Source organism: Protopterus annectens, chromosome 8.part0 (genome assembly GCF_019279795.1).
Source record: "Protopterus annectens isolate FY-2018-M chromosome 8.part0, PAN1.0, whole genome shotgun sequence".
NCBI lineage: Eukaryota > Metazoa > Chordata > Ceratodontiformes > Protopteridae > Protopterus > Protopterus annectens.
In genome coordinates this window covers 8,569,183-8,585,371 of record NC_056741.1, presented here as the reverse complement: position 1 = coordinate 8,585,371, position 16,189 = coordinate 8,569,183, and the positions used below count along the sequence as shown (strand labels likewise).

The following is a 16,189-nucleotide window of genomic DNA, read 5'->3' as shown; positions in this document are numbered from 1 at the left end:
AATAGAAGGTCCATTATTAAATATCATATGTACAATATTTGCATATTATATATTTTTACAACCATTTACATCCTTTTGCATTCATTTTCCATCATTCACATAACTTTTTATGTACATTCCATTCTCTTTATTTCCATTTATTGTCAGACCCCTGCCCTTTTTTCCACAACAAAAAAAATATTTTTTTCAATATCTCTTGCCAATATCCATTTCCAATTAAATTTTAACTCATTCAATCTTTCATTCCATATGGACTATATTATATGACATCCTTTTTCATACTATAATAACCATATTCCAACATATCCATATTTATATCCTCCATTTGCTTAATCCTTTCTAAAACATTATTTTCACATAGTTTTTTCCCACAATTTCTTTACCATTTTAAATCTTACAAAACACAATAATTACATTACCTTTCTTCTATTTTTATATGGCGTATTCAATTTCAATGGCATTTTTTATTGATAATCTCCATAGAAAATCATTGCATTCTATATATTTCTTCTACCACTCTAGTCTCATTTTTATGGCTTTTATTTTTTCTTCCTCTAATCTTCCCATGGATAAATACAGTAATACTTATTCATTATATTTGAATAGCATTCATTTCTATCATGTTCTATATCACTTATCTTTATTTTCTTTAACATTGTTTTTTCTTGATAGACTTTTATTTCCCCATTCACAGATCCTATTCCCCTTTCAAATTTACTTGGCATACACCAATTTTCTCATATCTCTCATAATTACATTTATTAATGACTTGTTATCTTCTTCAACACTTTATATAGATTTAAAGAAGGTGCATAAATAACTGGATTTATTAAACCCAACCCTCCTTCTTTTTCTTTAACATATAGAATACCTCTTTCAACTGAGTTTAATCTTGATCCCCGTATTAAAAAAATACAATAGACATTAATTCTTTTTCATTTTTTGTATGGATCATAAATACATTCGCTAAATATGCAATTTTTCTCAATAATACAACATTTATAAAATATACTTTCTTTTTATTTGACAGCTTGTCTGCTGTCCAAAATAAACATATATTCCTTATTTTGTTATTATATCTTCCCATTGCTGAATTTTAGCTATCTCCTTTCCAAGTTTTATATCTAGTATTTTTATTTCTTCCATTTTATACTGAACATTTTTTTATTTTACCTCTCATTCCTAAACCTTTACTTTTATCCCTATTTATACTCATACCTATAGCTTTCAAATATTTATTAAGTTGCCCAATGGTCACTTTCATTGTGTGTTCTTTGTCATTAAAACAATATCTGCTTAAGTGAACATAATTGGTACTTTAATCCCTTATATAGTCCTATATTCTGCTATTTTAATGATGTACTTACTTTGCTAATGATTGTATTCATAAGTAGTACAAATAAAATACCAATCATTGGACATCCTTCTCTTATCCCACTCTTTATATCTATTTCTTGACTTAACAAACCATTCACTGTAATTTTACTTAATTATTTCATATGCTGTAACAAATACTTTTAGTATCTTTTCACTTATATTCTTTTCTTATATGAAATAAAATCTTATGCTGCATCTTGTCAAATATATTACTCAATTCACTCGCCATAATTTTAACTTTTATTTTCCTATTTAACATATCCACAATTTCTCTTATTAACATTAATAACTCTTGACTCCCTCTTCCCTTTTTCTCAAATATTGTTTTTTCTAATATTTCATTTAATTTGTTTCCAATCTCTTCTCTATTATTTTTTTCATTAAAAACCATATAATATGAATTATTTAGAACTATCATTCTTCAATTTCTTATGCCCTCTTCTTCCCCCTTTGTCCATATAAACATCATAGCTCTGACACATATTTCTTCAAAATCTTCCTTTAATCATTCAACACTTCCACAAAGTACTTCCTCTGCCATTCTAGGATGTCTTTGTACATATGATATTCTATCCCATCTAATCATGTTGCTGATTTAATGTTTACTATTTTCAATACATTATTTAGTTTCTCCATTGTTATTCATTTTTCTAATTCTTAGTTATCCTGTTATGTTTTTAACCTTCCACTTTTCTTTCCTATCTTAATTTATTTGAACATTTTTTATATATTCTTTTATTACATTTATTTCTTGTTGACTTCTAACACTTTCACATCTCTCTCATTTCTATTATTATATATTTTTTTACAATTCTATTGAAATAAGATTCAACCTCTTCCTTTTTCCATTGTAAAATACATTTGTTTATGCAACATTCTTTTAATTTTGTCTTGGTTCATCTCATATATTGCTTTTCTCTCTCAAAAATTATTTTTTTTTATTTCTTACTAAATCTCTAAAAGCATCCTTACTTACTTTATTTCTTCTTCATCTCTTTTCTTTTTACAATTTGCCATTCCAAAAAAAAAAAAATTTATCCTTAAAACTTACCTTCCAAAACATCAAGGTTTTATTAAATTATGTCATACCTACATGATCTTTCCATAATTGCCTAATCATTTCTATTCTGCCTTTGTCTAAATCTTTTAATCTTTTAATAACTTTACTTATTTTTATTTTTTCTTATTGTTTCCTGAATCTCTATCCAAATTGCCAAATGATCTGAAAATCCTGCAACTTGTATTCTTTCTTGTATAATTTTCAAACTTTCAGAAATAATTAAGTACTCTCTCTGTTTTTAAATTATTTCTTCTGTAAGTCCACTGTTCATTGTCCCATATATATATAAACATTCCACTTTTAATTATTTCTGTCATTATTTTAACATCACCACCATCTTTATTCCTTTTTCTCAGGTCACAATTAAAATGCTCACTAATATCAGATCCATGTTCACACTTACAAAAATCTAGGATTTTTTAAACATCACCTGTCTTTCATTTATAATATACATAACTGTCTATAAACCAGTTGTTTCCATTTCATGTCTGTAACTGTTACCTTACCCAATATTAACAAGGGAAAATCTAACAGTTATTGAACTTTTACATAATATTCCTGTACCTGAGCATGTTTCTTTTCCTGTATTCCAAATAATCTCATCTCCTCATAACTTGTCTACTTTTAAACTCTCCTCTTCTGTTAAAATTCTTGTATTTTCTATTTTCTGATATATTAACCATATCAAGTGTTACACACCAATCTAATACTCCCAATCTTCGTTTTACATTCTTTAGACTATTCATATTTATCACTAAGATTCTCAGCTCTTCTTTTATTGATTCTTACTTCTTTTTTTCTCCCGTCTTTAACTTATGCCTTTTTATTTTTATCATAAACCCTTAAATTTCATCTTTCTATCTTTTCCAATTTTTTCCAATAGAATTTTAGTTTTTTTTCCACCACTCTCCAACTAACTTCTTCTTCATCACTTGCTTCTACCATTACTTCACATCTTTTTTTCTATGTTTTTATCTTACTTTTCCACCTTCCCCTGACTCATTGTTATGTCTGCTCTTCTTACACTTTTTTTGATCTCTTTTTCTTTCTTCCTCTCATTCTATCTCTTGCTCAATCTCATGCTTTGTACCTAATTTCTCCTTATATTCTTCTGTATTTTCCTTAAAATCCAGCCATAAATTACCTGTTTTTCACATTTAAAACATTTCAGTTTGCATTTTTTGCATCATGTCCCACTTTGTCATAAATATTACATTTCCTTTTGTCACAATTATTAATTAAATGATCACTCCACAAAAAAAAAAAAAAAAAAAAAAACGTTTATTGTTTGTTTCCCCCCAATATTTCACAGTGGCTTTGTTTCTGTCTGCATTTATCATGCGTGGAATATCCACTATTTTTTCATTTTCCCTTTTTAATATAAGACTACCTTCCCATAAACCTCTATTATAATACATTTTTGTAATGTCCATGACATCTTTAAATAGTCTTTTATTGATTCTTTTTCTACTTCAGTTCAAAACCAAACATAAATTTTCTTTTGTCTCTCTATTAAATGCTTGTAAAACATACAGTTCCATGGATTATAGTTTTTCTTTAACTCATACTATCCTAAAAAATATTCATATACTATCCTGATTCAAATATGTCACAAAGAACATCTTTATTAATATGAATAAATGCTCTTACCTCTTTTGGTGAAATACCCAAAGGTGCTATTATGTTAGCCCAAATGTCATACATGTCCAGCTCTTTTGCATCATTACAACTTATTCTTACTAAATGTTTCTTTCTTCTTAAGTCTCTCTTTTTCGATTCCCTTCATTCTCCCTGTTTCACTGTCTTCACATAAGACTTTTACTTTTCTTTTATCACTTCCTCCACGTCTTCTTCTTGAATTGTAGCCATAATATCTCCCCATGAAATCATGTTCTCACTTCCCAGCTCACTTAGGGTTGATTAAATCCTGTAGGTAAAAATCCTGCAACCCTAATGTCTCTCTCTCCACTTTGATTAATTGCTCCTGGAAAAGCAATTTTGAATCTTGTGTAGTTTCAACCACCTGCACATTACCCTAAATGTACACCTCTCTCTTCTCACTGCATACAGGCACCTTCCCTACAAGCTTGTATGCCCAGTATTATCTGCTTCTTACTTTTGTGAAGGCTTGACTACATTCACAGTACCTCTGGTTGCTCTTTTTCTCTACCTTCTTCCCCAGAACCCCTCATTATGAAAGAATAGCTCCACTAAAATGTTAGCATCTGCCATATTCTTCCCTGCTTCTCTGAGCCACCACTGCTCCTGGACCAGAAGCAGGAAATGCTGCAACAAACAGCATCCCCACTTAAAAAGAGTAAGAGGATGTTCCCCGATGCCCTCACCAAATTTCCTGTAGTAGCATAAATACCACCTCAGGTCTCCCCAAAGAGATCACTAGCCTAGTAGGACTAACCTGCTCAACAAAGGCTAAATAAATAAATAAAACATATATATGCATGTAAACATGTACAACCGCTGACATACATTTGTGTATAAACCAAACCTATACAAATATTGCATAAATGCACATACACAGCGAATAGATCACAAACAGACTTATGAAGATTCTGGCAAAGGAAGGTAGGCATTATTTATTTATTTGACTTTGTCAGTTTGATTAATCTTAATGGGCAAGTGCCTGCTTCAGAGGAGATAAAAAGAAAACTCCCCATTAACATTAATTCATTGCAATCAGTAAATTTATATACTTCACAAATAGAAGATAAATGCATAACAATAAGTAGAGAGTATGGCAATATCATTGACAGAACATAGAAGTGCTCTCATTGCAGAGGTAAAGAATCAGCCCAGACATTCATGACATCTGTCACATTCTAAGAAGTGCACAAATGGCCTGTTGAGTATATCTGATATTTGGTCTGGATACAATTATCTTTCTCTTTACTCATACCTCTCCCCATTATGTTGACTCACACTACATGATATCCTCTGGCATTGCAGTGCTCATCATGTCAAAAGTTAGATGATTTGCTTACTATTATTAATAGCAAATCTAAGCTTGCTGAAGATGCTTGCACTCATGCAGTTGGCACAGCTTGGAGAACAATTGTTACATGTATTATTGAACTGCTTGATGAGATAAATAATATTAGACAAAGTTCAAATAGAATGCATTCAGGTAAGAAAGTGCCATCTGTTGGTAAAGATCACCCAACCCCTATTGATCATGATACTACTGATGACAACTTTGGAATTCAGGATGCACATATTCATTAATCTGTGGACTCAGAGCATGCAGAAGGAAATAAAAAAAAAGAAAAGCAGAAATTCTCAACAAATAACTAGGAAGGAAAATAAATTGTTTAATTTCCATAATGCAAAGAGAATAGATAGATAGATAGATAGATAGATAGATAGATAGATAGATAGATAGATAGATAGATAGATAGATAGATAGATAGATAGATAGACAGATAGATGGATAGATGTATATAGATATAGATATATAAAAGGTTTCCAACAAAGAAGGTAGGAAAATGTATGCAAGGGGCAAGCTAAAAGGAAGAAATGTAAACAGAATTTAAAAGGATTAAAGAACATTTAGAAAAGAGAAGAAAGACTGTAGTTAACAGCATGGCTCAGGTTTTGGAAGTGCAAAGCTTGTATTTGAAATAAGCATTGAGTAATAAGAGTAATAGTGATGGAGAGCATTATTTTCCAACAATTGAAAGAGCATCCGTTACTGAATTAGACATGGGAGCTTCTTCAGATCAGGTCCGAAATGATATACCAGTAATTGGATATTAAATTATTAGAGGAATAGATGCTTACATTAGCAGAGAAATAATGAACACATTCAGTTGTGTAATGCTTTCCAGGAGCAAAAATACAGGATGTAAATAGGGCCTTAGAATGCCTTAATCTAAGGAAGCATGTAGCTGTTTTTATGCAAGTTGGTTCACAAGATCTTATGTTTAATGATTTATTGACTCTTGGTAGGGTTTTACAGCCCTCTTAGATAACATAGCTTGCACTTGTGTTAAGGTGTATTTTTATCAAATCACATATAGAAAGGAGAGTCAGGTCAGTGTGAATGAAAATATTTTTGAGTAAATAAGTGCATAAAATGGCCTGTTTTAAAAAGTGTAAATGTGTAAAACATCCAGCTTTAATTTTTGGCATACATGTGTTTAGGCACGATGGAGTCCACTTGTCAAGACAAGGGAATAGAACTTTTGCAGCAAGTAGATATATTGCAATATTTGATTAACACAAGACAGTACTTTTAGCAGATTAGAAATTTAACAGTTCATATATAGCAAAAATTGATTTATCTGTACTGGTTGTTAATGGTAGGATCATTAGTAAAAATGTTTTTTTTTTCCTAGAAAAGTTGCTATGTTCATTTAAGATTAATGTTATTGTTTGTGAAACATGGTTAAAGAAACAATGACTGGAAACCAGTTATGTCAGGGCATAAATGTTTTAAATGTAGCAGGCATTCCAACAGAAAATCAAATGGAGGTGTTATAATAGGAATTAAAGCTTGTTAGGAGACCTGCGATTATTACATGTGTGATTATAACTCCAATACTGTAGATTGTGTAACTGTGACAATAAAGACACCTCTGGAACAGATAAAAATTATTGGCATGTATAAACCACCAAAGTCAAGTGCTGATGACCTAGAGAAATGTGTACATAGGTTCATAGGTCATTAGTAGGCTGCCTGACTTTATGGGTCATTTTAAACCTACCCACTTTCTCTTTTTGTACTTGAATTAACCTATTCCATTTGCTACTAGACTGGGCTTACCCATCCAATTTTCAATAATTATATATTATACTTCTGTTAGTAATACAGAATGCAGCCCTGGGGTAAATTTTCTAATACCCATCCATAGATCCATGTTGTGCTTTAATATGGACAAGGATACGTTTTGTTTTATATGGATTAGGAGTCTGTTCCAAAGCACAGTTATCATCAGTGAGATATATCTGTTTCTCAAGCCATTCTGTTGATATTACAGAAGAGGTTAGATCCCTGGACTGAATATTTCTGATGCCATTTGACTTGCTGATGTGTAGTAGGTCCATCTGTATTTACGGGTTCATATTACAAGACCGAAGATGCACTCTTCCAAATGTCTTGGTCGAACATAAAAGACTGAAAAAGCAAAATATCAAAGCGGCTTTTAAGCAAATTTTTTCCCTGGAAAAGAATTCGCTTGGCCGCTTCGTTACTTTGCCATTTTTGGCACTGTAGTGTGGTCTCAGAGTTGGTATATTTAAATAGAAGTGTATGTAGGGTACTGCCTCCCACATTGGGGGGGTGGGGGCGAAGCCCCCCTACTTAATGTAATGTTTTAAAGTGTTTTCTTTTCTCTCTTTTTTTTTTTTTTGTTGGAACAGCAATTATTTTCCATTGGAAACAAAATCGCTGCTCTGACAGTTCAACATTGTAAGCTTTCACTTACATAGGGTCAATTAATCACCGTTCGCTTTTTTAAATATAGACCCGAATTTACATATCTTTCTTAAAACACAGGAAGGAAAATAGTAGTAGATGAGAATGTATATTTGCTAGAAACAGACTGGAATAATATTGTTATCAGTGAATATTGATTAAGAAACATTACTAAGGAAATTATTTACAAAGTATGTCCAAGAGCAACAACTGCTGCAAAGTGTAAACAAACCTACCAGGCAATGGAACATACAAGAAGGATGATTGTTACGTCATGTCATGTTTTATCACCTTTGATATGAAGTGATCATGTTGCCATGCAGGTAAAACTCGTCTTTCGGCTTTTCCCGGTTAGGGGTCGCCACAGTGGAAATCTGGTCCGCTAATAATTGGCAGTGGATTTTTACGATGCCGAATTGCCAGATCAATGCTTAGCCTTCAAAGAAGGTCCACCCATTCATTGCTGGATAATTCTGCCTAACTGAAATCTAAACTAATGCATAGAAAAGGATAATGGACTATGGAATGAAAACAGTCAATATGTAAAACTAAGTAGAGTAATGCATTCAGTGGGAAGACTGCAGGAAGAATGTCAAATTTTGAAAGGGAAATTTTTTGAATCAAGAATGTTTAACATTAGATCAGAATCGAGACACATGAGATCAGAAGGATATATTTCCATAAGAACAAGATACTTAATTAAGGTAAGAGAGAAAAAATAGAAGAAATGTAAATGAAGGTAAACTATAACTTGAAAACTGAAATAAACTCGATTTAAAAAAATTAAATTATCAAGACAAGATTAGGAAATCTTTGAAGAAAATTTATATAAAGATATTGAGCATAACAGGAAACTATTTTATAGATACATAAGATGTGGAAGGAGTAAAGACACACAAGATAATAAACTATATTTAGACTCTAAAACATTTTCTCAAACTCAACAGATTATAGATATAAAAATACAAAATGTAATGCAAAATGGTTAGACTCAGCAAATTGAGTGATAAATTGGGCTAGTAACTTCCAGGTAACTTCAGATACTGAAATTAAGTCAGATTATATTGGAAACAAAATATGCAAATGTACCCAAACAAAGCACAGGGAGGAGGCAGTTTTAGTAATAACGGCACAATCACTCTTCATCACGCACTTACAGTGCCATGATATCTGTTATTGACTAGGTCATATATGTACAGGGAGAATCCTCAAGACTAGAGACCATGATATCTGTTATTGACTAGGTCATATATGTACAGGGAGATTCCTCAAGACTAGAGATATGCACTTGTTGTAACGAAAAGGAACATAGCACACACCGAGAGTCATAGAGACCTGTAAGTTTACTTTCTTGTTGTGGGGTTTGAACCCATACATATGTTAAAATAGGTGGATAACAACTTGTAATGTGATTTTCTATAACAATAAAATGAAATGAAAAACTGTACTGTGATATAATTTACATAGACTTAACCTCAACCTTTGATAGGCTCATACACAAAACCATGATCAATAAATTAGGACAACTAGGTATATAAGATGGATAACTGCATGATCTACAAATAGGACATGGCAAGTGTCATGCAGCAACTTGATGGGTGAAATTCTAGGTTACAGTCAGTGTGTTCCACCGTGCTGTGTCCAAAGCTTATACTTGTTTAAACTGTATCTTTAAGACCTATCTTTTTCATCTGAGATATTTTATGGTCTATATGCAGATGATATGGAAATGGGTAAACTGATTACATCTGTTACAGATAGGGCATGTTTGGAAAAGTACTTCACTAAACTGATCATTTGGGCGCAGGGAAATACGTTGATAAATACATCAAAACTAAGTGTGATACTTGGGAGACACAGACTGAAGGGTGAATATTTAATACAGCACAAAGCGATTGAAAATGATGATTCATTTATGGAATTGGGTATATAGGTAGATCCAGCTTTGAGTTTTTTGACTCATATCAACCAATTGCCTTGGGTAGTTATAGAATTATAGGCTGTATAAAAATATTTATAAAGTCTAAGAAATGAGAAATGATGTAATCATTGTTTGTAAGTTACATCTGACCCAAACTAGCATGTGGAATAATAATATGAAACCTTAAAAGAAAAGTAGCAAGAACAAACTGGAAAGAGTGCAGTGAAAATATGAACATTTAAATTATTACAAAATATTAACATTTATTTATTTATTTATTTTATTTTTATTTTGCATTAGTTTACAGGGAAAGTCCGAATGGACACACGTCCTTTTTCAGCGAAGGCCCGGGGAGAAAAGCTCCAGATACAACAGTGCATTACAGACAAGAAACAAAGATCTATACAACTATGATAACATTTATAATGAGTTTTAGAGATGCTATTAACAGAAAAAATTCTGATCTGTTACATATATGTACTTTATACAGTTCCAAGAAGACTAAGGTCCTAACAATGAAAAATAATCACAGTCTAGTGTTTTACTTTCTTTTAATGCTTAGGATAGTGCAAGCGTGAGAATTGTGATAAGAAGTAAGGTAATAGAGGAATTGGAGAGGAGCATATGGAGATGGAGAGTTAGTTATCAGCCAGGGGTTGTGCATAGGCAAATCCATTTGTTAAGTAGATATTTTTTAGGGATGGTTTAATATTGTTAGAGATGATGTGGAGGTAAGATAGGGCGTTCCAGAGTCTACCTATGTAGTTTGAGTAGAGGGACTCTGCTCCTTGATTTCTGACTATATGAGTTTGTACGTGGTTTCTGTTAGAGGATCAGAGGGATCTCGTAGTAGCATAGGATTGTAGAAGAGTTTGTAGGGTGGGTATTTTATCAGACTCTGAGAGAATTTTGTGGGCCATTGAAAGTTGTATATAGTGTAGGAGTTGTGGAAATTCTAACAAATTGAGTTGCTTGAGTGCAAGGCAGTGATGAGATCTAGCTGAAGAATTAGTGGCGAATCTTGCTTTTTTATTGTAGCAGATTTCAAGTTTCTGCAATTCAGATTTCTTGAGGTTAGTAAGAATGGGTGCTGCATATAGTAAAGTGGAGAGTAGGTGAGTTTGGGCTATGGCTATTCTGGTATTATTTGTGAAAAAGTGTTTGTTCCTATGTAAGATACCAAGTTTTTTGTGTACCTTTTTAACTGCCTGAGATTTGTGAATTTCAAATCTGAGTTTATGGTCAATTTCGATTCCTAATAGTTTTGTGTGCTGAGAGGGAGTTATACAGGTTTTGTTATGGGAGGTAATGTGGAAAGTGTTAGGGGAGGGTGGAGTTTTGTTAGGCCAGAATATTAATAGTTTGTTTTTTTTTGGGGGGGTCTAAGAATAAATTAGCCTTTGTTAGCCAGGTCTCTATTTCCTGAAAGGCTTTCTGGGTAAGTGTTTGCAGTTCTAGTAGGGAGGGTGCAGAGCATATCACAGTCGAATCGTCTGCATATTGGATGAGAGATGCATGAGCAGTTGCAAGGTGGAGATTGTTAGTAAATATAGAGAATAGGAGTGGGCCTAGAATGGAGCCTTGGGGGACTTCAGGTTCAACTGGTAATAACGGTGAAAGGGTCTGTTGCCATGAGACAGCTTGTTGACACCCTGTGAGGTAATCTCTGAACCATGCAAGGGTGGAATTACAAAAATGGAGGTCTGAGAGGGTGCTGAGAAGGTGGGTATGGGAGACCATATCAAACGCTTTTGACAGGTCTAAGAAGATGGAAGATGCAAAGTGATTATTACTCCTGTGGAGATTAATGATGTTAGTAAAAAACAATAGAGCAGTAGTTGTGCTATGGAATGGTCTAAAATCATGTTGGGTATTGGTTAGAAGTTTGTTATTTAGTAGATAGTCAGTTACCTGTTTATAAATAACTCTTTCTAGAATTTTCCAGAGCAGTGATAATATTGTAATTGGTCTGTAGTTATTTAGCTCAGTTGATAGGACACCTTTATGAAGGGGAATGATATATGCAGTTTTCCAGCTGGAAGGGACCTGGTGTTCAGCTATTGATCTGTAGATTAGTATAGATATAGGGTATGCTATGACATCTGCTGTTAGCTTTAAGTATTCTGTGAGTAGACCGTTGGCAGCTAGTGTAGTGGGCTTTAGCTTTGTCAAGAGTTTTTTGATGGCATCAGTTGGAGCTCGTTGCAGTGAGAAGGTGGATGTTATGTTAGAAGTAGGAATGGAGGGTTTATTTGTTGATGATGTTTGATTTTTAGCTAGTTTAAGGATGGTTTCTGTAAAATATTTGTTAAACTGAGTGGGTATATTTTCTGAATTGCTGGTGGTGAGTGGGGGGGGGGCTGTTTTCCCCTGGGTTAAGGATGTTATTTATTGCGGACCAAAATTTTGGTGGGTTTTTGTGATGCTTGGATTGTATTTCAGTGTAATAGTTAATTTTATCTGTTGTTATCTGTTTTTTAGCTTTATTCATAAGTTCCTGATACAATTGGAATGAGAGTTGGGATCTATTTGTTTTCCAGGTAGATCATGCTTTATCTCTAAGCCTGAGAAGATTTAGTGTATCTTTCCTTAGCCAAGGGGCATAATTAGCTTTGACACATATATATTTATAATAGGTACCTGTGAATGTAGAATGGTTAGGAAAGTAGTATTGATGTAAATTACTGCGTCTTGGAGGGGAAGGATTTTTCAAGGTATCCAGTTGCAGTGTTTGAGGATTTCTGTGAGTTGGTAGGGGTTTAGTTGCTTTTTATTTCTTATTTGTAGGGGAAGGGGTTGTAGTTGGTGGGGGTTTAGTTGCTTTTTATTTCTTATTTGTAGGGGAAGGGGTTGTAGTTGATGGGGGTTTAGTTGCTTTTTATTTCTTATTTGTAGGGGAAGGGGTTGTAGTCGGTGGGGTTTAGTTACTTTTATTTCTTTTTTGTAGGGGAAGAGGTTGTAGTTGGTGGGGGTTTAGTTGCTTTTTATTTCTTATTTGTAGGGGAAGGGGTTGTAGTTGATGGGGGTTTAGTTGCTTTTTATTTCTTATTTGTAGGGGAAGGGGTTGTAGTCGGTGGGGGTTTAGTTACTTTTTATTTCTTATTTGTAGGGGAAGAGGTTGTAGTTGGTGGGGGTTTAGTTGCTTTTTATTTCTTATTTGTAGGGGAAGGGGTTGTAGTCGGTGGGGGTTTAGTTACTTTTTATTTCTTATTTGTAGGGGAAGGGGTTGTAGTTGGTTGGGGTTTAGTTGCTTTTTATTTCTTATTTGTAGGAGAAGGGGTTGTAGTTGGTGGGGGTTTAGTTGCTTTTTATTTCTTATTTGTAGGGGAAGGGGTTGTAGTTGGTTGGGGTTTAGTTGCTTTTTATTTCTTATTTGTAGGAGGGGGGTTGTTTGATTTGCATTGTTTTCATTCTAACTAGATAAGTGGGCAAATGATCACTGAGGATGTCAGGTAAGCAACCTGATAGGGGGTAAAGGGTTGGTCTGATTGTTAGCATCCAGGCTAGGGTGGAGTTTCTGTCTGAGATTTTATTAACTCTAGTGGGTAACTGAATGAGTTGAGAGAAACCATGAAAGTTTATATGATTTTTGGGTTGTGGGGAATTGCATTCTGACCAGTCTATATTAATGTCACCCATTATAAGTGTTTCTTGAGGGAGGTTATTGCAACACCAGTGTAGTAAGTTTTCCAGTACTGAACTATTATCTCCGGGTGTCATGTAAAGACCTATGATATATATATATATATATATTTATTTGGGTTGACTTTTAGTTTGGCATATAGTATTTCAGAATTCTCAATTTCAAAGTTTTTTTTCAGATAGTGTTTCTACGGTGAGGTGTTTTTATAGAGTAGTGCTACACCACTGCCCTTTTTCTTTATTCTGTCAGAGCATATAATACTGTAGCCTGGGGGTAATATTTCATTACTTTTGGTGTTGGGTTTTAACCAAATATCTGTGAATAGAGCAATGTCTGGTGAGTAGAGAGCTAAGTTGGCACGAAGGTCATGAAGTTTGTTGTTTATACTTCTGATGTTCATGTTCAGTATTAATATATCAGTTTTGTCAGTCCTGGGAATAACTGATGGCAGATTGTTGTTTGTTTTCAGACTAGGGTGGTAGGTTGAGGCTGGAGGATGGTTGGTTGGACCAGGGTTTAGATGTATGTCACCACATAGGGTTAGCCTAGGTACAGTTAGGATTATGTGTTTTAGGTATTTGGAAAAGTTTTTGTCATGTTATAAGGATATAGTGGTTAGGTTTGAATAGCAAGGTTTTGGTAATTTCACTTGTATAAAATTTGTAAAATGAAATAACAAGCTACCTATATAGATATTAACTGGTTTGAAGTTGAGGGGATGGATATTTGAGGTGGAGTAGAATGGAGGGGGGTTGGTAATGTTAGAGTGAAAAGAGGAGACGTAGGTTGTTAATATTAGTGAATTTAGTAAGGCCATAAGGAAGAGTAAGTAGTATTTTGATACATTGTTTATTCGGACTGGCACAAGTTTGACTGATTGAGGAGGCCGTTTGGGAGTTGCCATTTGAGTTACGTGCTGGAATTAGTTATTTACAGTGAGAGGGGTAATAAAGAGTGAAATAGTGAGATTGTTATGTTATTGAGAAAGAAATTGCTCTGAGAGAAGGGAGGGTATTTAGGGTATAGACAAATTAGAACTATGTGAGCTAGTAGAGATAAGGTAAAGGGAAGGAATACAAATATAATTTAAGAATGGGAGGAGATTAAAGTAGTGGGACTTGATTGGTAGAGGATTAAGCCTATTTAATCTAGGGAGACCAGGGGTGGTTGAGAAAGGGGGATGAGTAGGGGAGCGAAGTAGAGTCTGAGTGTAGTGAGGGTGGAACGGAGCGGGATGCAACCGGGTTTCAAGAAATGATCAGCGAGATTGCTTTCAGCTAGGAAATAAAGTACAAGTATCGGTTACAGTTTCTGTTTCAAACAAACTTCCAAATCCCAGAAGTTGCTAGGGGACAGGGAAAAACTTAGACTGTCTTGATAATATCACCACTCCTAAGTGTGGCGAGTGCTATAGTTACAGCATATTAAAACAGTTAAATACTGTCATTAAGTTACATATAGTCATTAAACAGGGCTACAGCTCCTAATACCAGATTAGCTGTTTACAAAAGTAATTGGGATGTAACATACAGGTTCCTTTTCTTGTGTCCTGGTAACCGAATATTCTACTCAGGTTCTCAATCTTGCTCAATGCCATGGGGAGCGTGTTTAAGGCACTGGACGTGCGGGGAGAGTTGAATGGTGTAACAGGGACTGTGCAACTAAAACAGAAAATGAATAAGGCAGGATAAGTATGAGGAAAAAAGTATAGAGGGGAACAAACTGGTACAACAACAGCAGGACCAATCACAATATTAATAAGCAGGTGAAGGTTAACACATAGGTTCATAGGTTCATAGGTTGATACTAGGCTATCTGCCCTAGGGCATTTACAAGCCTAGCCAGAGTGTGTTTGGCTTTTGCCACCCTTCTTAGATTAGTTGACTGTGCCTCTGTATAGTAGGTCACAGAAGATAGCCCATTTAAGGTTAGTTTACCATGCCTCTGACTAGCAGTGACACAGAAGAGATCCCAGGGGTAAATTTACGATCTCCCATCCAAACGTCAAGATTCTTCTTGAAGAGGGTCATTGAGGGGCTCTGTCTGACATGGATTGGGATTTTGTTCCAGAGTGAGGGGAGCCTCTGGGATATGAATCTGTCCCTCCAGCATGTTCTATTTATTTCTGTGCTGAGGTTTAAGTCACTGGAGCGTGTAGTTCTGATGGATTTGGATTTCTTGAGGTGGAGCATGTCCATTAATTCTGGGTTGGGCATGGCTTTATACATCAGGCACAGATCGCCTCTGAGTAGGCAGTAAGCAACTGAGTAGAGCTGGAGTTTCTTTAGCCTAACTGCGTAGGGCATCTGTTTGAGTCCCTTGATCCTCTTGGTGAGAAACTTTTGGGGTCTTTCTAGTTGTAGCAGGTGTCGGGTAAGGTACATCCCAAATGGGGCATTGTATTCAATTATGGGCCTGATGAGTTATGAGTAGAGGGACACAATGACCTCTCTTGATCTAGATGTGAACCCCTTCGTGATACGGTGGGCTATATAGAATGTCTTTCTAACCACTTTGGCAATGTGATTGTCAAAGGAGAGATTGCAATCTACTTGGATCCCCAAATCCCTAATTACTTCTTCTGTACTTAATGGATTACCACCTATGTGGTAATTTGTGGGCACTTTGTTTTTCCCAAAGGGGATGACTATGCACTTTTTGGCACTTAGCTTTAGGCCATGGCTCTGGCACCAGTTATCCATCTCTGTGAGACCTTTTTGGAGGATGCTTGTGTCAGCCGGCAAGTCGATTATGGCC

At 34.5% G+C, this 16,189-nt stretch overlaps 1 protein-coding gene across 1 annotated transcript in view; it reads left to right on the top strand.

Annotated features, from left to right (window-relative positions):
- The window catches only part of LOC122807959 (tumor necrosis factor receptor superfamily member 14-like), a 580,779-nt gene that overhangs the window by 223,006 nt on the left and 341,584 nt on the right, over positions 1-16,189 (top strand). The window lies entirely within an intron of this gene.